Source organism: Erythrolamprus reginae, chromosome Z, assembly GCF_031021105.1.
Source record: "Erythrolamprus reginae isolate rEryReg1 chromosome Z, rEryReg1.hap1, whole genome shotgun sequence".
Taxonomy (NCBI): Eukaryota; Metazoa; Chordata; class Lepidosauria; order Squamata; family Dipsadidae; genus Erythrolamprus; species Erythrolamprus reginae.
The window spans coordinates 146,015,557-146,036,314 of record NC_091963.1 but is presented as its reverse complement, the minus strand read 5'-3'; the positions used below and the strand labels follow the sequence as shown (position 1 = coordinate 146,036,314).

General features: G+C 42.2%; 1 protein-coding gene across 1 annotated transcript in view; it reads right to left on the bottom strand.

The window, feature by feature from the left end:
* Positions 1–20,758, bottom strand: part of LOC139154299 (uncharacterized) — a 1,065,525-nt gene that overhangs the window by 134,027 nt on the left and 910,740 nt on the right. The window lies entirely within an intron of this gene.

Sequence of the window (20,758 nt, the reverse complement as noted above, 5' to 3'; positions counted from 1 at the left end):
CTCAACACCATGGAGGGCAAACTCCATGCATGTTGAATTTTCTTCTGCTGGATGTGGAATTCCAGGTAATTCCTGGCCCCATCTGAGAGAAAAGAAAGTCTTCCATCCATAGGTGCTAAGACACCACCAAGACTCCCATGAATGGATTCCCTCTGCTTTCTTGGCTGGAAAGCTTCACCCTTCCATCTTTTTTGTCTCTTGCCTTTTTTAATTTCTTGCCAGATATTATCACCTTCTTCCTCAGTTTGGGAAACATCTGTATACCCAAGGAGGGATTTGCACTTCCAACAGAGTGGTGGTTGTTCATGAATGCTTTCATGTTTGGAAGGAGGTCTGGAAGGTGCAAATTGTCCCAAAAGCCTCTGAATGGTTTTGGGCATGCCCCACCTGTGCTCAACAATCCTCCTCTTCAGGTGAGTTTCCAAAATGTCTTTGGTACTTTTGCTGAGGAAGGAGAGGTCTTGGACAATCACCACCACTTCTGTCTTATTCCATCCATGTGTCTTGGCTATGCGCTTCCTAGTGCTCTGGATGTGTCTCTCTATTTCAGATGGAATTGGGGCAAATGCATGCAAAGACCTCAATACCATGGAGGGCAAACTCCATGCATGTTGAATTTTCTTCTGCTGGATGTGGAATTCCAGGTAATTCCTGGCCCCATCTGAGAGAAAAGAAAGTCTTCCATCCATAGGTGCTAAGACACCACCAAGGCTCCTATGAATGGATTCCCTCTGCTTTCTTGGCTGGAAAGCTTCACCCTTCCATCTTTTTTGTCTCTTGCCTTTTTTAATTTCTTGCCAGATATTATCACCTTCTTCCTCAGTTTGGGAAACATCTGTATACCCAAGGAGGGATTTGCACTTCCAACAGAGTGGTGGTTGTTCATGAATGCTTTCATGTTTGGAAGGAGGTCTGGAAGGTGCAAATTGTCCCAAAAGCCTCTGAATGGTTTTGGGCATGCCCCACCTATGCTCCACAATCCTCCTCTTCAGGTGAGTTTCCAAAATGTCTTTGGTACTTTTGCTGAGGAAGGAGAGGTCTTGAACAATCACCACCACTTCTGTCTTATTCCATCCATGTGTCTTGACTATGCGCTTCCTAGTGCTCTGGATGCGTCTCTCTATTTCAGAGGGAATTGGGGCAAATGCATGCAAAGACCTCAATACCATGGAGGGCAAACTCCATGCATGTTGAATTTTCTTCTGCTGGATGTGGAATTCCAGGTAATTCCTGGCCCCATCTGAGAGAAAAGAAAGTCTTCCATCCATAGGTGCTAAGACACCACCAAGACTCCTATGAATGGATTCCCTCTGCTTTCTTGGCTGGAAAGCTTCACCCTTCCATCTTTTTCGTCTCTTGCCTTTTTTAATTTCTTGCCAGATATTATCACCTTCTTCCTCAGTTTGGGAAACATCTGTATGCCCAAGGAGGGATTTGCACTTCCAACAGAGTGGTGGTTGTTCATGAATGCTTTCATGTTTGGAAGGAGGTCTGGAAGGTGCAAATTGTCCCAAAAGCCTCTGAATGGTTTTGGGCATGCCCCACCTGTGCTCCACAATCCTCCTCGTCAGGTGAGTTTCCAAAATGTCTTTGGTCCTTTTGCTGAGGAAGGAGAGGTCTTGGACAATCACCACCACTTCTGTCTTATTCCATCCATGTGTCTTGACTATGCGCTTCCTAGTGCTCTGGATGTGTCTCTCTATTTCAGAGGGAATTGGGGCAAATGCATGCAAAGACCTCAACACCATGGAGGGCAAACTCCATGCCCGCTGAATTTTCTTCTGCTGGATGTGGAATTCCAGAAAATTCCTGGATTCATCTGAAATAAAGGGAATCCTTAGCTCTGAGAACAATAAAGGTTCCCTGCTGGCTCTCTGGAAAGATGTAGACCTTCTCTGGTTCCTTGGATGGAAAATTTCCTTTTTTCTTCTCTTCCTTCTCTCCTCTTTCTCTGACTCTTCCAGAAGGCCTCCATATTCTTCTTCCTTCTCACTTTGGGAATCATCGGTAGTCTGAAGGACCAATTGGCATCGGCGACAGAGTGGACCTTGTCGATAAAAGTCCTTGGATTGGAAATGGGATTGAGGAGTTGACAACGTCCCCAGGGTCTTCTGAAGTTGCTTGGGAAGAGACCATTTGTGCTGTGCAATCATCTTCTTCATATGAGCTTCCAGAACCTCTTTGATCTCCCTACTAAGGAAGAATGTGGAAGGAACAAACACCTTTATGTCTTCAGTAAGCCCCTGGTTAGCCCTGAGCCTCTTCTTTTCTGGACTTTGGCTCTTGATTAGAAATGGGAAGAAAGCATTCAAGGATCGGAGCACCATAGAAGGCAAACCCCAATTATGCTGGATTTTCTTCTGCTGAATGTGGAATTCCAAGAGATCCCAACTATCTTCTGTAAGGTACAGAAGCTTTACTGATCTTTGCCCTGGATAGCTAATAGTGGATATTTTTGAGGCTCCTTTCTTAGAGGTGACTTGCCACTGTGATGTCTCTCTCTCATGATGGGAAAACATTTTATGTGGATGGGCAGATGTGCTATGCTGTCCATGAGGCTGGGGAATTCCAGCTTGGGATTTAGATCGAGGAGAAGCCATAGTCCTCAGTGAACCATGAATTTGTTTTGGGAGCCCCCATTTGTGCTTCATGATCCGATTCTTCAAGTGAGCTTCCAGGTGATCAATGACCTCTGTACTCAAAAAATGTGGATCTGAGTGAAGGATTGTTGTTTGTACCATGACAAGTGACCTATAAGTTGCTCTTTTCCCTTGGCTCTTAATGGAGAGGTGTCCTCCCAATCTTGTAGTTACACTCTGCAGCTCTATTGGATGGGGAGCAAAAGCATTGAGAGATTTCTTGACAATCAAGGGTAGGCCCCAATCATGTTGGATCTTCTTGTGCCTGATATGGAATTCTAGAGCATCCCAAACTTCCTTTGTATAGAGTGTTGCATCCCAGCTCTCTTGAGGAAACTTAGGAGTAACTTCTACACTTGGAGTTGGAGTTTGGCTCATTACCCATGGAGAGGGTGACTTGGGATGTCCTTCTGCTATCAGTGGTAGTTGCCTGCCACCATAGTCCTCTACCTGTCTCCTCTCTTTTTGGGCCTTTCTAATTGTAGGAAGATGCTGGTCTCTAGTATCTGAAATCTCCTTAATTCTTGCTGGATAGACTTGATAATGGGTAACCAATGGGATTCGGTCAATAATATCTTCAGGCTGGCGAAAATATGTAGGAGGCAACATGGTCTTTATTGATTCCTGTACTTGCTTGGGAAGGCCCCATTTGTGTCTAGCAATTCGTCTTTTCATATGTGCTTCCAAGTGTTCCCTTGTGACTGGATCCAGGAAGAACAGCTTCAGTGTCGTCCTGAGTCTCCCTTCAATTTGCAGACTTAAAGGGGCAGCAATGGCCAACCTGGTTAAAGCCCTTTGTGGTTGTGGAGGCAAAGGAGCAAAAGCACGAAGGGACCTTTGAAGGACGGAGGGCAGCCCCCATTCATGCTGGAACTTTTTATGTTGGATGTGCCTCTCCAAAAGATCTGCACTTTCATTGGTGAGGAAGGACATCTTCTTGGGTTGACCACCTAAAAAACTTGCTTCTGGCAATTTAGTGAATCGTTGTGCTCTTTTGAACTTAGGCCCACTGACAAGAAAGTTTCTGAACTCATTTAGTTCTCCTGGAGGGGTGGGACGAAAGCCATGCAGAAATTTCTGCAATCTTTTTGGTAGCCCCCATTGGCTATGAATGACCATCTTTTTAATGCTAGATGCTAAGTTATGCTGAACATGCTCAGAGACAAATGGTAGAGCCTGAGCTGAAATTTTAATGTCCTGCCTTACTCTCAGTGATGTGTGTGGATCGATGGATAAGTAGGTTATAAAGGCCCGTAGAGAGCTTTGGATGATAGAAGGCAAACCCCAGAAATGATGAAGTCTCTTCTTTTGGATATGATACTCCAACATTTCTCTTGCCTCTTTCAGGACAAAAGGAGTCTTCAACTGTTGGATTGCCATGCTTGCCTTTTGAGTCTGTGCTGAGAAAGGTCTAAGGGGGACCACTACAGATAAGGATTCCATGTATTTTTTGCTGATGCCCCACAAGAATGTCAAATGTTTATGCCTTATGTTCTGTTCTAACCTACTTATATCACTTGGTGGCAGAAAAAGTAAGGACTGAGTTCTATGGGTGGGGGATTTCTGCCCAGCCTCAATCAATTTAGGAAGGTGCTTTTGTGGCATCATACCAGAGTCTTTGTGCGATTGTCTCACCAGTCTAGGGACTGTCTCTAGCTGTCTCTGAAGGTATTTTCTTCTGATGTGTTCCTTGAGGAGCTCCAATTCCTTTGGAGCATAATGTTCAACCAACTTGCAACAAATCCTTTGATTTCCTCCAGCACTGAGCCTTGCTTCTGTTAATTTGGTTTTCTTGTCACTTGGGGAGAGTTTTTGAGCTTTTCCTAAAGGAGCAGAAGGGTGGAAATATTTCAGGGACTCAAGGATTCTCTTTGGTATGCCCCAACGCCGCTGTAGTTTCAGTTTCTGTATGTGAAACTCTAAGTAGTTGTAAGTTGGCCAAGGGAGAAATGAAAGATTTTGTGGCAAAGTATGGACTTTGATTGTGGTCCTGTGGGTGGTGGAACCTGGGAGGAAACCTTGCATGAAGACTCTGAGGGATCTCTGGATAAGTGCTGGGAAACCCCATTCATGATGCAACCTCTTCTTCCTCACATGCAGTTCAATAAACTCTCGTTGTTGTTGTTGGAGAAATGGTATCTGTGTCTCTGAGAATATCCCAGCAGGAACCTTCTTTCTCTGGAAGGCCGATGCATAGGATCTAGGAATCATGGCATCAACAGTTTCCACATATCTGTTGCCCAGATCACAGAGGGAACTAAAATGACAAAGCTGTACTGCCATCTCCAATCTTTTTGCCTCCTGCTTTTGTATGAAGGGTAGAAAGCTCCGTCGGGGCTGCAAAGTCTTAGAACTATGGGAGATCAATTTGGGGAGTGGTTGCCTTGTTAACAGTAATTTCCAAGAACCCATAACAATGTCCGGGAAAACCTCCAACTGTATTTCCACATATTTCCTAGATAGGTGAAGGCTAATCTTCTTCAGATGGTTGGATCTTCTTAAGGAAAACTTGTGAGGAACATGTGATGGAATTGCCACCAAACTCTGTTTAAAGCACATGGTGCATAGAACACTCTTAGTTTGGAATAGGGGGATAGTCTTATAGGTGGATACTGTTCTTCTTGTCTGGTGCGCCAGTGTTTTTGGCCTCAGGCCATGCATTTTTACTTCTGGTTGCAGCTTTTTCAGAGATCCAAGAATCCTTTGTGGCAAACCCCAATGATGATATAGTTTTGTCTTCTGCACATGACGTTCAAGATTTTTGTGAATGTCCCGGGGAAGGAACATTAGGTTCTGAGACAGGTTATGGACACTAATTTTTGTCTTTGTTAAAAATGATTGTGAAGGTGGCTGATAGAGGAAAATCTTGAGTGATTTTTGGATAAGGACTGGAACACCCCATTCATGTTGGATTCTCTTCCTTTTAATGTGCAGCTCTAAAGTTTCCACACTGAATCCTGGAGGGAGCACCCACTGAATTTTAGTGAATTGGAAGGCAGTCCTTTTCTGACTTCTTAGAGGCTGGAACAAAGGTTTGGGTATCAACTGTTCAAGTACCTTCACATAATGGGTGGACAACTCCCACAAGGAAGCAAAATGATTACGTTGTACTGCCATTTCAATCCTATCCATGGCTTTCCTGCAAGCGAATGGCAACAGGGTTCTGCGTGGAAGCAATGGCTGGTGACTAGAAATTATCTTAGGGAGAGGAGTTCTCAAAAAGAAAATCATGTCCCTACAGGATGTTCTCACCATTATGGGAGGAGCTTCCAAATACATCTCCAAATGTTTCTTAGCCAAGTGGACCTGCAATTTGAGGCGAACCTCAACCTGTATTCTGGCATGACATTGCGGAGGTGGTGCAGAAATCTCAATTTTGGAGAGCCTGCTATGTTGTTCTTGCCAAGGGATGATGGTTTTCATGTAACTATAACTTGAGTAGAACAATTTCGTAGACTCCAGAACTCTTTTAGGTAGCAACCATCGCTGACACACTACCCTTTTCTGCACATTTCTTTCCAGTTCTCGTTTGATGGTGTTACTGAGAAAGGAGACCTCTGATGGGAAAATGATTGCCTCTCTGTGTGATTTCTTCTGAGGATGAGCAGAAGGAGTAGTTGGAAGAAGGTACTGGACAGACCTCCAAATAAGACGAGGAAGACCCCAAATGTGATGAAGAGTCTTTTTTCTCACATGCCATTCTAGTACTTCTCGGGCCTTCGGGGCAACAAATGGAGTATCCTTTTCAGTGAAACTCAATGCAGCAGATTTTCTTGGTGGGTGGTGAATGAAAACGGATGGTGTGATGTTCTGAAACAGAAGAGTGAGTGACTTACTGAATATAGTGGACATTTTCCACTTGTAAGTCAGGTTTTTATGGATAATGTTTAACTTGATATGACTAAGAGTTTCTTGGTCCATGAAAAGAAGCTGCTGAGGTCTTGGCTGTAGAGAATGTGTTAGAGGTGGAGGGAGCTTATGCACTAGCCTATGATTAGTTCCTCTCCAAGGCTGATAGGCTGTGGGAACAATAGGACTCAAATGACTCTCAAGGACTTTCTTGGCCAATTTTCTCTGCAGGATTTGGTCCTTTGAACGTTGAACTGATTGACACTTTTCTAGAGAGATAACTGGTTTCTTATGGTATCTGGCCATTGCTGTGGAAGGTATCCCCATCTTGAGTTCCCTTACAAAGGACTTTCCATCTACTATGGGGCTCCTGGTCAGCGTGGAAGCAGGTGGAACAAACATCTTTAGGGATTCAAATACTCGTTTGGGTAATCCCCACTGCCTCTCTATGATTTTGCTCCTGAGGTGAGCCTCTAGCTTCTGCCTTATCTCTGAGGTGATGAAAAGGATTCGGGTAAAGTCAATGACTATTTGAACTTCAAACAGATCATAGGATTTGGTCCTACGGTGAACCTGGGATGGTGCAGCTGTTAGAAGAAACTGTCTCAAGGACCTTAATACCAGGCGTGGCAATCCCCATTGGTGCTGAAGCCTCTTTTTCAGAACATGGGTCTCCAAGTTCTTTCCATCACCGGATATCATCAAGGCAGGCTTTGTAAGACCAAATTCAATCAAGGAATGTACTACAGTAAAGGGCATTGGTTGAGAAGGAGGACTAGGGACAAACCTGCTCAGGGATTTCATATAAAGTGTTGGAAGCCCCCACAGGAAGTAGATGCATTTACTCTTCACGTTCATCTCCACAGTATCTGCTTTCTTCCGCAGGCTTAACCTTACTTTGTTCCTCAGTTGATGCCGAATCTGACCAAGTGGAATGGGTTTAGGCAGAAACCAATTTCTTGTCCTTGCTCTACTTATTTTCCAAGAAAGACGCACGATTGAATGAAAAGTCTCCAACTTCACCTCCAGGGATTTCTTCGTAATGTGCCCTTGGAGAGCTAAGGTGGCTTTGGGGTCCAAGACCTCCACTGGGACTGATTGCTTCGCAATGGATTTTCCTATCTTTCTTGCACTTTTCATTTGCCCTATGTCCTTGTGCTTATGTCGCCAGCCTGCTGAGGAAAACGCCTCTGGCCTTGATGATGGAGAGTAAGTTTTAATGCGCTTGAGGGCATCTTGTACCCTCTGGGGTAGCTGCCAACGTCTTTGTTGAATCATTTTCTTTAAGTGCCTCTCTAGCTCTTTCCTGATACCTGTGGCTATAAAGGAAAGCACCTGAGGCCTTGGGGCCACGCTAACTTTCTTTTTGTGCTGCTGAGTAGGAGAGGATGGAGCAGAAGGTATGAACTTTTTGAGGGACCTCAGGAGACCCAAAGGCAATCCTATGAGATGTTGTATTCTTTTGGTCACCATATGAGATTCTAAGTTTGTCAGTGTGGTTTTATGTATAAAAGAAATGGACACACCTCTGAATCCAGACGAGTCTCTTTTTCTGGTCTCAGCCAGCCCCAGCATCGACGGGGTCTTTCTACCTGATCTTTTCTTGTGTTGCTTCCCTGTGAGAGCCTTTCCTGGAGAAATCTGGGGCAAATCTTTGTAGCTTTCATGTACTTTGGAATAGTATTTTCTCACGTGCTTAGTTGATGCGTTCACCTTCAAGCTGCTAGTTGAGATCTCAGAGAAGCTGAAAGAGGAATTTGAGAAACTGCTAGTAGTGCTATGTGTGAATGAAACTGACCCAAAGGAATCTTCCTTCAGAATATCCTGGTCAACAGAAAGCTTGCTATCGTCCTTCCAGGCATAGGGAACATGATGTGGAGTGGTAGCTGCTCTACTTTCATCCTCCTTTGGCAACAATGGTGAGCTTGATAAAGTCTTCTGCTCAGCAAGAGCATGGTCAAAAAAAGGTGCAGGCTCACTGGCACTCTGCAGAATGGAATCAGGGCCTCTAACTAGAAAGCCACAGGGTGGGTTAGAGTATTTTCTGTGAGACACCGGTGGCTCCTGGCACCTTGACTCTTTCAGTCTTTCATGCTTTGTCCCCCAGATGTATATAAATTCCATGGCTTCCTGAGCGGCACGCTCACACACCTTACAGCCTGAGTCATCACACAACAGTTGACGGACAGAATTGCCACCTGTGTCTGCATCAACACCTTCTTGAAGTTGGGCAAATACTTGCTGCTTGATGCCTGCAAGGAGAAAAAAGAGCCGATAAACCAGAATTGATTCTCATATTATTAGAACACATCACCATTATCAGAGCAGCATTTGCAGAAACTAGCATGTTTGTGCCCAAGCAGCAAACCAGTCCAGCCAGCCCACCAACCCAACCAGCCAGTCAGCCACAGACCAATAGAAATGGAAATGAAGTCTTCAATGAAAGACAGCAGCAGTAGGAAGTTGTGGAAAAATATATTTACTTCTTTATGCTGCTGCTACTACTACTGTCTATACTATATATACAATAAACTAGTATCTTACTAGCACCTTACTATAACTATCTTAGTTCAATAACTCACAGGAACCAACTTTTACAGCATCACAGCTTCTTCAAAGCATACTTGCATGAACAGCAACAGCACACAGCTAACAGCGAACAGACAGATAGAAAGAGCAGGGAGCTCTTGCCTAGTTAAATACTTTTCACATAGTAACATAATTCACAAGATATTTGCTAGGTTGCTGCATGCTCAGCTGCCTCTGAATAACTCAGCATTCTTAACTGAGGCCTGCTTTCTGCATTAAGATATTACCCAGGGATTTTTAATTCCTGACAACCATTTGCTATTTCTTTACTGATTCTGTACACTGCACAAATCAAAAAGAGGGCTGTGAAGTTGTGAGTGCTCCAGCACTAGAAGTTTTTAAGAAGAGATTGGACACCCATTTGTCTGAATTCCTGCTCAAGCAGGAGTACTGATGATGTAACCTGTTTGGGTAATGGAATGTCTTCAAGAAAACAACCAAGGTCAGAAAGCACCACTGATTCCTCGTTTGTTGTTTGTTTATTCAACTGGCATAGCTGCTCTGCTCATACAATTAAGAAATCAACAAGAAAGCCAATAAATACAATACAAATGACAATGGCAGTGATCAAAATGGCCCATTTAAAACCTAATTAAAACCAAAACGTAATAAGCAGGACATACAACTTGTCAGGAGGGGATTCTGGTTTTCATCACTGCCTGGTCACTCAGTGTTGTGCCGCACACACAGGGGTGGGCAGCAGGCAGGATGGGGTGGAAATTTATGTATGTATTTATTGGATTTGTATGCTGCCCCTCTCTGAGGACTTGGGGTGGCTCACAACATAAATGAAGCTGTGTACCCAGCTCCAGCTGACCATCCCACCCACCCTCCCATCCTCTTCCTCCTCCTCGGAAAGCGGCAGGGAGACCAGCACCAGCAGGAATTCCTCCCCCATTTTTCTCAACAGCTGCTTGGCATCCGTTCGCCTAGTTACCCAGCCTGAGGCAGGGAGTGACCCAGGAAGGAGAGCGTGGGAAACGTGAAGCAAATTGTCACGCCAGAGAGCAACACTGGTGGGGTTGTAAGTCGGGGACTTAACAGTTCACTTGAATGATGATGATTGTTCAAACCACTCTCACCTGGTCAAATGGCCAGCAAGCCACTCCTACCCAGTCATGTGACCATTGAGCCACACCCACATAATAAGCCATGCCTACAGTGTGGCAGTAAAAAATTTGGCTGCCCATTACTGCGCACATTCCTTGATGCATGCACATGCATGCACAGTGCTTAAAACACGATAGCCTAGCCTATGGCACTGTTGAGAAAGTCAGTTTGGGGGCATGGCAGCACAAGGTCACTACTAGTTCTAGCAACCCAGGCTGCCAAGATACCCCTTTTGCAACTATCAATTTGTCTAGAAAAACCTTGTTTTAATATTTCACTCTTATCTATATAAAAAAAGAAAAAACAAATTAATCAATTGACTAAGTGGAAGGAAAAATCTTATTTATCAATATAAGGCTGTAAAAATGAAATTACCAAATATTAGGAAATAAACCTGAAAAAGGAGAAGAGTAAACATAAGTAAAAAACAGAGGAAATATTTTGTCTATGCAACAACTTATCAAAGAAACAAGCAAAGATTACTTATATTACTATTTATATATAATAAAAAAAGAGATTTTTCTTATACTTATACAAGCCTAATTACTTATTACTGTTTTCTTTTTAAAAAAAGACACCACACCAGGGAAGGGGGGCAGGAAACAGGAAAAGTTTAGCAATTCATTATTTCAATTAATTCTATTTAAAATATCCAATACCTAGAGAGAGAAAGGGAAAGAATAAAAAAGAGAAAAGAGAGAGGTGAAAAAAGAAAAGAATAAAAAATTAAAGAAAGGAAATACACAAGGTACAGGTAATATACATATATTATTCATTCAGAAATGCAGATCTTTTGTTGATTGAAGTTCTGAGAAGGGATGTTCGTTGTTTTTGATAGTTCTTATATAGTTGTTTCTCAAAGTTCCAAGATATAAAATAATTCCAAAGGTAAAAATTTAATCCAAATTTGTATCCGAATTTATATATAATTCCTTTTTCGAAAGTAGGTCCAAGTCTCGTTTTAAACAAGACTTGGGAAAGTGATATTCCAAAGGGCTGATACAGCAGAAAAAGCTTTTCTTCTAGAAATAGCAACCGTAAGGTAAAAGGTAAAGGATACCCTGCATATATGTGTTGGCCATTTCCAGCTCTAAGGGTGATGCTCTTCTCCATTTCAAAGCTGAAGTGCCAGTGCTGTTCAAAGATGTCTCTATGGTCATGTGGCCAGTATGACTAAACGTCGAAGATGCCCAGAGTGCAGTTACCTTCCCACCGATATGGTCCATATTTTTTCTATTTACATTTTTATGTGCTTTCGAACTGCTAGGATGGCAGAAGCTGGGAGAAGAAATGGGCGCCAGGGATTTGAACCAATGAATTGCTGAATTGCTGACATCTGATTGATAGGCTCAGTATCTTAGCCATGATCCACCATGTCCCCTAGCTTTATAGCACACTCTAGGTTAGTGATGGCAAACTATGGCACGGGTACCACATGTGGCACACGGAGCCATATCTGCTGGCACATGAGTTGTTGCCCTAGCTCAGCTCCAACATGCATATGTGTGCCAGCTAGCTAATTTTTGGCTTGCACAGAGGCTCTGGGGAGGGGGCGTTTTTGGCTTCCAGAGAGCTTCTGGGAGGGGATTGGGATGGTGTTTTTACCCTCCCCTGGGGAGGGCGAAACACAAGCTTACTGGGCCCACCACAAGTTGGGAAACAGGCCATTTCCGGCCTCCAGAAGACTGGAACTAGACCCAGAGTCTCTTCTACCCAACCCTTAAGAGCGCTTAATCTCCAAAAAGAGATATTAAAGGCCAAAGTGGGAAGATCTATTCAAAGAATCAAGCAAAATTGCTACCTTTTCTCCATTGGGTACTCTTCTGTTGTCTCTCTGCCATTCTTTGGTGCATCAGCTATTGAGAACAAAGTAGACAGAGATGTGAAGTTGTCAAGAAAGTAACAAACAATGATATAAAAATAATAAATTACAAGATGAGATGGCTTCCTGATGTACATGGTGACAATGCAAGGCAGGTCTTATCCTGACATGTTTACATTCTGTTAACTGATGGAAGTATGTAAGTCAGTGATGGTGAACCTATAGCATGTGTGCCATAGATAGCATGCAGAGCCATATCTGAGGACATGTGAGGCATTTCCTTTTGTCAGTTCAAGCATGCATACACATTCTGGACAGCTGATTTTCAGCTGTTTTTGCACTCCCAAAACTCCAGGAAAGCCTCCTGAAGCCTGAGGATGGCAAAAAAACAGCCAAACAGGCCAAATGGAAGTTTGTTTCTGAACTTCCTGTTGGGCCATTTTTCACTCTTTCCATATTTCAAGAGGCTTTCCTGAGCCCTGAGGATGGGTTCCCCAAAAAATGGCACATTGGGCCTAGCAGACGTCTGGAGGATTTAGTGAGGCCTGAACACATGTGCAGGGGGGGCAGTGTGGGGATTGTGTGCATGTGTGCATGGGGAGGGAACTGCATTATGGGAGTGGGCATGCACACTTCTGCTATAACTCGCACATGCACCCTTTTGATACCCAAGCCAAAAAATATTCGCCATCAGTGATGTAAGTCAATGTATTTGTTCCATAATATTGTGATGCCCGTTTGGTCCCACATCTCCACTTTACCACCCTACAGCTCCTGATGCACTGTCCAAGTACAGTCTAAAAAAGCTTTCCTAGAAAAATGATTCTATCATCAATCAATCATGCTCTTTGTGTCCTTGCTCCTAGCTTTACTTTTAGCAAATGCACATTTTAGGACCTTCTTATCTCCATGCTAGACTTGTTTATCTAGAACTGTTCAAGTCCTTTTCTAACTCTTAACATCGCCAACTCATTATTTCCATTTGTCCCAGGTTCATAAGACTTGCACAATCATAGTAATGTGTTCATACACTATAATGACCCAGAAGAAACTACACAGTCATGGAAATATACTAATGCACAACTGTAGCTCAAAATATTTATTTATTATTTATTTATTTATTGGATTTGTATGCCGCCCCTCTCTGAGGACTTGGGGTGGCTCACAAGATATCAGAACAGCATAACAATACATCTAAAAAAACCAATTAATATTGGCTAAAAAGACTTAAAAACTCTAATTTAAAAAAAAACATTCATCATCATTCACTCAACCAAACATCCTAAACATTCGTTGATCAGGGGGCTAAGATCTAATATCCCCAAGCCTGGTGGCATAAATCGGTCTTTAAACTTTTACAGAAGGCAAGGAGGGTGGGGTCAATGCGAATCTCTGGGGGGAGCTGATTCCAGAAGGACAGGCCCCCCACAGAGAGGGCTCGTCCCCTAGGTCCCGCCAAATGACACTGTCTGGTTGAAAGGACACTGAGAAGGCCGACTCTGTGGGACCTGACCGGACACTAGGATTCATGTGGCAGACGGCAGTCTCAGAGGTAATCTGGCCCAATGCCATGTAGGTCTTTGTAGGTCATAACCAATACTTTGAATTGTTTCTGGAAACTAATTGGCAACCAATGCAGTTCACGGAGTGATGGTGAAATATGAATATGCCTTGGAAGACCCATAACTACCCATGCGGCTGCATTTTGGACAATTTGTAGTTTCTATGTCTATTCTACTCCTAGCAGATAAAGATGGGAATAAAGTTGTGGGTCCGCCAATGCTGAATATTTTTAAGAGGAGCTTGGACAGCTATTTGAAATGATAGGGTTTTCTGCTTGAGCAGGAGGTTGGAAGACCTTTAAGGTCCCTTCCAACTTCCGTTGGCCTGTCATTTTTTTGTCAGATTATGTTGAATTATTTGTTATTCAGAAAGAATAACAATCTGACCCATAAGGGGGGGGGAGTGTGTGATTATCAAACTGGCTCTTACTTAGTAGAACCTCTTGATTTCAAAGAAATTGAACATGACTTCAAAAGATTCCAGAGATTTTACTCTAAATACTAGTAAGCTTTGATCCATCAGAGTTAATGTTTCTAGTAATATGTTGATCATCACTTTTATGTGTCTGTAAAGATTCTCAATCATCCATGTCTTGGTTGTCCCACTGGTACTTTTCTCAAGAGGCAACTGGACTTTCTTGTTTTTTTATTTGAACATGTCTCACTTCTCATTCAAGAAGCTTCCAGTCACAGCTGAAGAAGCTTCTTGGAGGAGAAGCGAAATGCCTTCAAAGAAAAAAATAAATCCAGTTGCCTCCTGATAAAGCACCTTTGCGACAACCTTATGTGTGTTCTTAGGAAAATTGTTAAGAAACTTATGTATTCACCAGTAACAATTAAAAATTAATAGCGAACAGGCCAAGGTTCTCAACTTTGTTTTTAGGTTGTGTGTGTGTCACTGAGCCTATTTGACAAAGGGTTTCATGTAGGATGCCATGTAGTCAACGGTGGCGGGTTGCTGCTGATTTGGATCGGTTCTCTAGAACTGGTAGCGGAAATTTACCATCGCTTGCCGAACTGGCAGTGATGATCAGCAGTCTACACTCCTGAACCAATCCTCAAGGCATTGCAGTTTACAAAAAAATAAAAAGAAAGAAAGAAAAAGAAAGAAAGAAAATAAAAAATAAAAAAGGTAAAATTGGTGTTTTGCACAACATGACGGGGCAAGTGCACTTTGCGTGAAAAACGTGCATTTCCATCATGATGCAAACCAATAGGGAAAGTAAGTGGAACCCATCGCTGGTAATCAAAGTGTTTTCATCTGGAAGCATAGACTAAGAAGCTTACAAAATTTCACTAAGCCAAAAGGAACAAAACCCTCTGAACTCACTATTTGCATGAATTCTTCTTTCCTATTTTCAATTAAGCTGGTTTATCTTTCCCTGCTGATTTTATGGTCCCATTAAAAACTCTAGCATACCATATAACATCAGTTACCTTTTTGACTGCGGGTGTAAATTGGGGAGGCATTTCGGAGATGCCGGAGGAGCAGAGATGAGGACTCCAGAGCCTGTTACAGATCTCATCCAATACAAAAAAAGTGAAGTAGAGAATCCAGGTAAACAAAACCCCAAACAAACAACTATAAAAAGTGAACACCATTATTACTAAAGAAGTTTGATGACAGCCTGCAAACAGAGCAAAGTTCTCCAAACAAATGGCTGGTTTTGCTTCCGAGCAGAGTCCTAGGAATTTCCTAGATTGCATCATAAAGGCACAGAATTGTGGCCTCTATCTCATGTGTACAACCAGAAGTCAAAAGAAGAATCCTCACCAGCTTCTGTTCTCATGGCACTCACTAGTTAATACTCTCTGGAAGAGACGATGGGAATTCTCCATCATCCAGGTCAGGGTTGTCCCAAAAGTGCTTTTTGTTTCAAGAGGAAACTGGACTTTCTGGTTTTTCTGTGAAGACATTTTGCTTCTCATTAGAGAAGCTTCATTAGCTCTAACTGGATCCTTCCATTCCCAATCCTCCAGTCAAAGCTGAAGAAGCTTCTTAGATGAGAAGCGAAATGTCTTCAAATTAAAAAAAAACACCTCACAGTCCAGTTGCCACTTGAAATCTTTACCTTTGGGTCCCTGGAAGAGAGTTGCAAATCTTCTAAAAACTAAAAGCAAAACACAAGCCATGTGATCATGGGACAACCAAAACTATGATCACTAACAAATTGGACTTGAATGAATAAGGAGGATGAAATTAAATTGAGGGGAAGGAAGATTCTAGCAAAATGTTTAGGCAACTGACCCAGTGGTGACTTGCTGGCAGTTTGCAAGGGTTCAGGAGAACCTCTGGCAAAGATTCTATGCAGTTTGGAGAAGCCTCAAATCCAGTGATGGGCTACCAAAATGTTTACTACCCCACCGTGGGTATGGCTTATGCATTTTATTTCAACATCTTTCAGTACAAATTTGTTTGTTTGTTTGTTTGTTTGTTCGTTCGTTCATTCAATTATTAGATTTATATGCCGTCCTTCTCGAGGTGACTCAGGGCGCCGTACAACAATTGGGTGTTCTGGGGTAGAGCTCCATTTTCGCTACCCCACTGCGTTCCACCCTGTCTGGGCAGTAGCCCACTCCTGATTATCTACTATATAAAGTGTATATACACACACAGCTCTTCTAAAATTATACACATTTACCCTCATTTACTGTGATAGGAACAACATACCCAGAGCCCAGGGAAAAAAGAAAAAAAATCAAAATGCACCTAACCAAAATTTTGCTACCGGTCCTGCATACCTGACCATACCCTTGCAGCCCACCACTGCCCAAATCCCACTTCTGGCTGGCCCCACCTACCCAGCCCCTCTCCTCCCAGGAGTCTGCATGCCAATGGTGGTTGCTACCAGGATGGTAAAGGATGTGCACTGGCAGCAAAAGTTGAGTTGCACATGCAGCTTTGCTTCTCCTGCATGTGCACGCGTGCATCCCGGAGAGACTTTGTTTCTGCACATGTGCAGAAAGCAATTTCTTGGCAGGAGACACACGTGCAAGAGATATTTTGATGATTTTTTTGCTTCTGCTCCTGTGCGGAATAAAAAAAATAGCCGAAATCTCATGTGCATGTGCGCATCTCCTTGTAAAATTTTGCTTCCTGCGCAGGCTAGGAATTACTTCCTGCGTATGTTTCCTCCTTAGTCCTAGATTTTATCCCTCTGTTAATGCAATTTAAGATTCCATTGGCATTTTTGGCTGGCACTGCACATTGCTGGCTCATATTTAGTTGGTTGTTCACCAAGACACCAAGATCCCCCTGGCAGTCGCTGCTATTGAGTGTGGTTTCAACCAGTCAATAAGTATATGTTTAGTTTTTCTTACCTAGGTGTAGGATTTTATTTTTCTCTGTATTGAAATTCATTTTATTTGATTGGGCCCAGTGTTCGAATCTGTCAAAATCCTTCTGGATCCTGAACCTGTCCTCTGGGGTATTAACTACTCCCACCAGCTTGGCATCATCAGCAAATTTGGTTAGTTGGAGCAAACAGTCTATACTTTCAAATCTTAATACATAACACAATACATGACAAAAACTTTTCAAATAATTTCTATTACAAATTAGAAAAGAATGATAGAGGCCAGAAAAATAGATAGAAACATACATCCCTGCATATCTTGGTGCCCGTAGGAAAAAAAACAACAATCCAAGTTTGTCCATGTGATTGAAGCCAGTAGTGGGTTCTAAAACCTGTTGCTACTGAGTTTTTTCAAAGAGAGAGAGGGGGGGAGCGAAAGGGAGAGAGAGAGAGAGAGAGAGAGAAATGTGCCAGGTGAAGTGTCATCCAGAATAAATATGTCTCAGGCATGGATTTATTATGTATCTCCATCTTTGACAAAATAATAAGGTATCCCTAGACCAGTGATGGCAAATCTATGGCATGGGTGCCTGAGGTGGCATGTGGAGCCATATCTGCTGGCACATGAACCGTTGCCCTAGCTCAGCTCCAACATGCATGTATGTGCCAGCCAGCTGATATTTCAATTGGACAGAGGCTCTGGGAGGGTGTTTTTGGCTTCCAGAGAGCCTCCATGGGGGAATGGGGGAGGGTGATTTTACCCTCCTCTGGCTCCAGGGAAGCTTTTGGAGCCTGGGAAGGATGAAACACGAGCCCACTGGGCCCAGCAAAAGTTTGGAAACAGGCCATTTCCAGCCTCCAGAGGGCCTCTGGAGGGGGGGGGGCTATTTTTGCCCTCCCAAGGCATTGAATTATGGGTGTGAGCACTCGTGCATGTGTGATAACGTGCATGTACACTCTTTCAGCATTCAAGGAAAAAAGGTTTCACCATCATTGCCCTAGACCATGATCCTCAGAGACTCCTTTGAGGTTTATTGTGCTCAATGGTTTCCTACAAAGATACTTTTGTATAATACAAAGATTTCAACCATGAATATTTGGCTGGGGAAGATTCCCCTGGATAATGGTAAATTGTACAGAAATAATACTATATAATTTTATTTAATGTGATATCTCCCTTGAAAACTAAGAATATAGTTGTTTTCAACTACATAATAGGGAAGTAAAATAATTGTTCTTCACACTCAAGAGATGCCATTTGGAATCAGTAGCTATTTATGGGCAATTAAGCAAAATGACACTCATTTATGTTTTATTGCACAGTTCCAGCAGCTTTCCAGAAATTACTAGGAAATATTTCAAAGATCAGTCTGGAAGAGGTTATAAAACCGTCCACCTTTGCAACTGAGTTAAAAGAGACAGGTAGGATCTTATCTGAAGTCTGGTGGTGAGTATTATTCACAGGAATGTGTTTGTCCATCAGGGGATGCTTTGCAAAGTGTGTTAATTTCAACCAATGAAATGGTAGAAGTAATGTAATTATGTACGTGAACAGACTGTGATGCTAGATTTGGTAGTACAGTAGATGGAAAATAGTTTCACCGTATTGAGTTGTGGGATTCTAGACAGTAAGCAATATGACTTCACTAGGGAAAAAAACGTTGAATGTAGTGATCATACTGTGGTTGCTGGTTGACATGAAGTGCCAAACAGGTGCCGCTTCTTGTCCCAGAAGTGATCCTTCTCGTCTGCTTCATGAATGGTATAAACCAGGAAACCTTCTTATTGGTGGGATCACGGCTCAGATTATATATGTATTAGAGGAACATTCCTTTGAAGAGCATCCTTTACAGAAAACATTCATGCCCCCTCTGTAAGTAATTTCTTTTTCTTTTCCCTTCATTCCAGGGGGGAAGGGAAGCTCAAGTGTGCAGAGTAAATTGCAAGGACTCAGGCCAACTTTTCACGAGTTTTATTTATATTCAGAACTTCCAACCCATAAACAATGTCATATCCAAACTTTGCGTAGAATAGAACTCTTTATTGGCCAAGTGCGATTGGATACACAAGGAATTTGTCTTTAATGCATATGCTCTCAGTGTACATAAAAGAAAAGATACATTTGTCAAGAATCATGAAGTACAACACTTAATGATTGTCATAGGGGTCAAATAAGCAACCAGGAAACAATTGATATTAATATAAATCGTAAGGATACAATCAATAAGTTATAGTCATACAGTCATAAGTTGGAGGAGATGGGTATAGGGACGATGAGAAAAATTAATAGTAATAGTATTTAATAGTGCATGCAGCCTTAGTGAATAGGGAATTATTTGTTTAGCAGAGTGATAACTCTGCTTGTGTCTAGTTGTCTTGGTGTGCCGTGCTCTATATAGCACTGTTTTGAGGATAGGAGTTGAAACAATTTATGTCCAGGATGTGAGTGGTCTCTAAATATTTTCACGGCTGTCTTTTTATTTCGTGAGTATATAGGTTCTTAATGGATGGCAGGTTGGCAGTAATTGTTTTTGCTACAGTTCTGATTATTCTCTGAAGTCTGCATCTGTCTTGTTGGGTTGCAGAACCAAACCAGACAGTTATAGAGATGCAGATGACAGACTCAATGATTTCTCTTGTGTCAGCAGTTCCTCAGGCAGTTTGAGCTTCCTGTAGAAGACCATCATTGTTATGATGAATTAGTGACCTATTTTTATTTCTCCTTCATACTAAGCAAAGGCTCAAATTCAGCTAGTCTCCTTCTTTTCTAATCTTACTGAAAGTGGAGGAAATGTTCACACAATTTCAAAGCTTCTGTTGCTATGGAAGCTTCAATTCCAATCCTGGAGATGTGCCACTCAAGTAAGGTGAGATATTGAAGTTTCCTGCTGAAGCAGGACTGAAATCTGATGCCACCTTTGATTTTTAAAATGAAGTATCTAATTTTAATTAATTAGATTGGTTTTGTTGTTTTTGTATCCTGCAAACCGCCCTGAGTCTTCGGAGAAGGGTGGCATACTAATAATAATAATAATAATAATAATAATAATAATAATAATAATAATAACAACAACAACAACAACAACAATAATAATAATAATAATAATAATAATAATAATAATAATAATATATCTGTTGCTGTTTCTAAGGGGCTCCTGGCATCTTATAAGAGATTTGAGTGTTATGTTGCTTGCTATATTTTTTAAGTTATATTTTTCAATATGTTTTAGCTAATAAATATTGTTACTATGGTTTAGTAAGTTTTGTTTTCAGCTAGTTATTAAGCTATTCATATTGTTATATATTTATTATTTAATAATTAGATTTATATGCCGCTCCTCTTTGAGGACTCGGGGCTGCTTACAACATATAAAAGAAAACAATGTAATCCTAATCCAATTAATTTAAACTAGTTAATCTAAAAGCCCAGTAACATTAAAAATCAATCATTCCCATTCACACAGTAAACATACATTACATTCGTCGGCCAGATGCCTAGAGTCTAAGCCACATTGTCTTGTTGACAGGACCTAGAGAAGGCTGATTCTGTGGGACCTAACTGGCTGCTGGGACTCATGCGGTAGGAGGCAGTCCTGCAGGTAATCTAGTCTGATGCCATGTAGGGCTTAATAGGTCATAACCAACACTTTGAATTGCATCCAGAAACCAACCAGCAGCAATGCAGTCCACAGAGTGCTGGAGAAACATGGGCATACCTAGGATGGCTTTTGACCGCTTGTGCAGCTGCATTTTGCATGATTTGCAGTTTCTGAACACTCTTCAAAAATAGCACCATGTAGAGAGCATTGCAGTAGTCGAACCTCAAGGTGATAAGGACATGGGTGACTGTGAGTAAAGACTCCCTGTCCAAATAGGGCCACAACTGGTGCA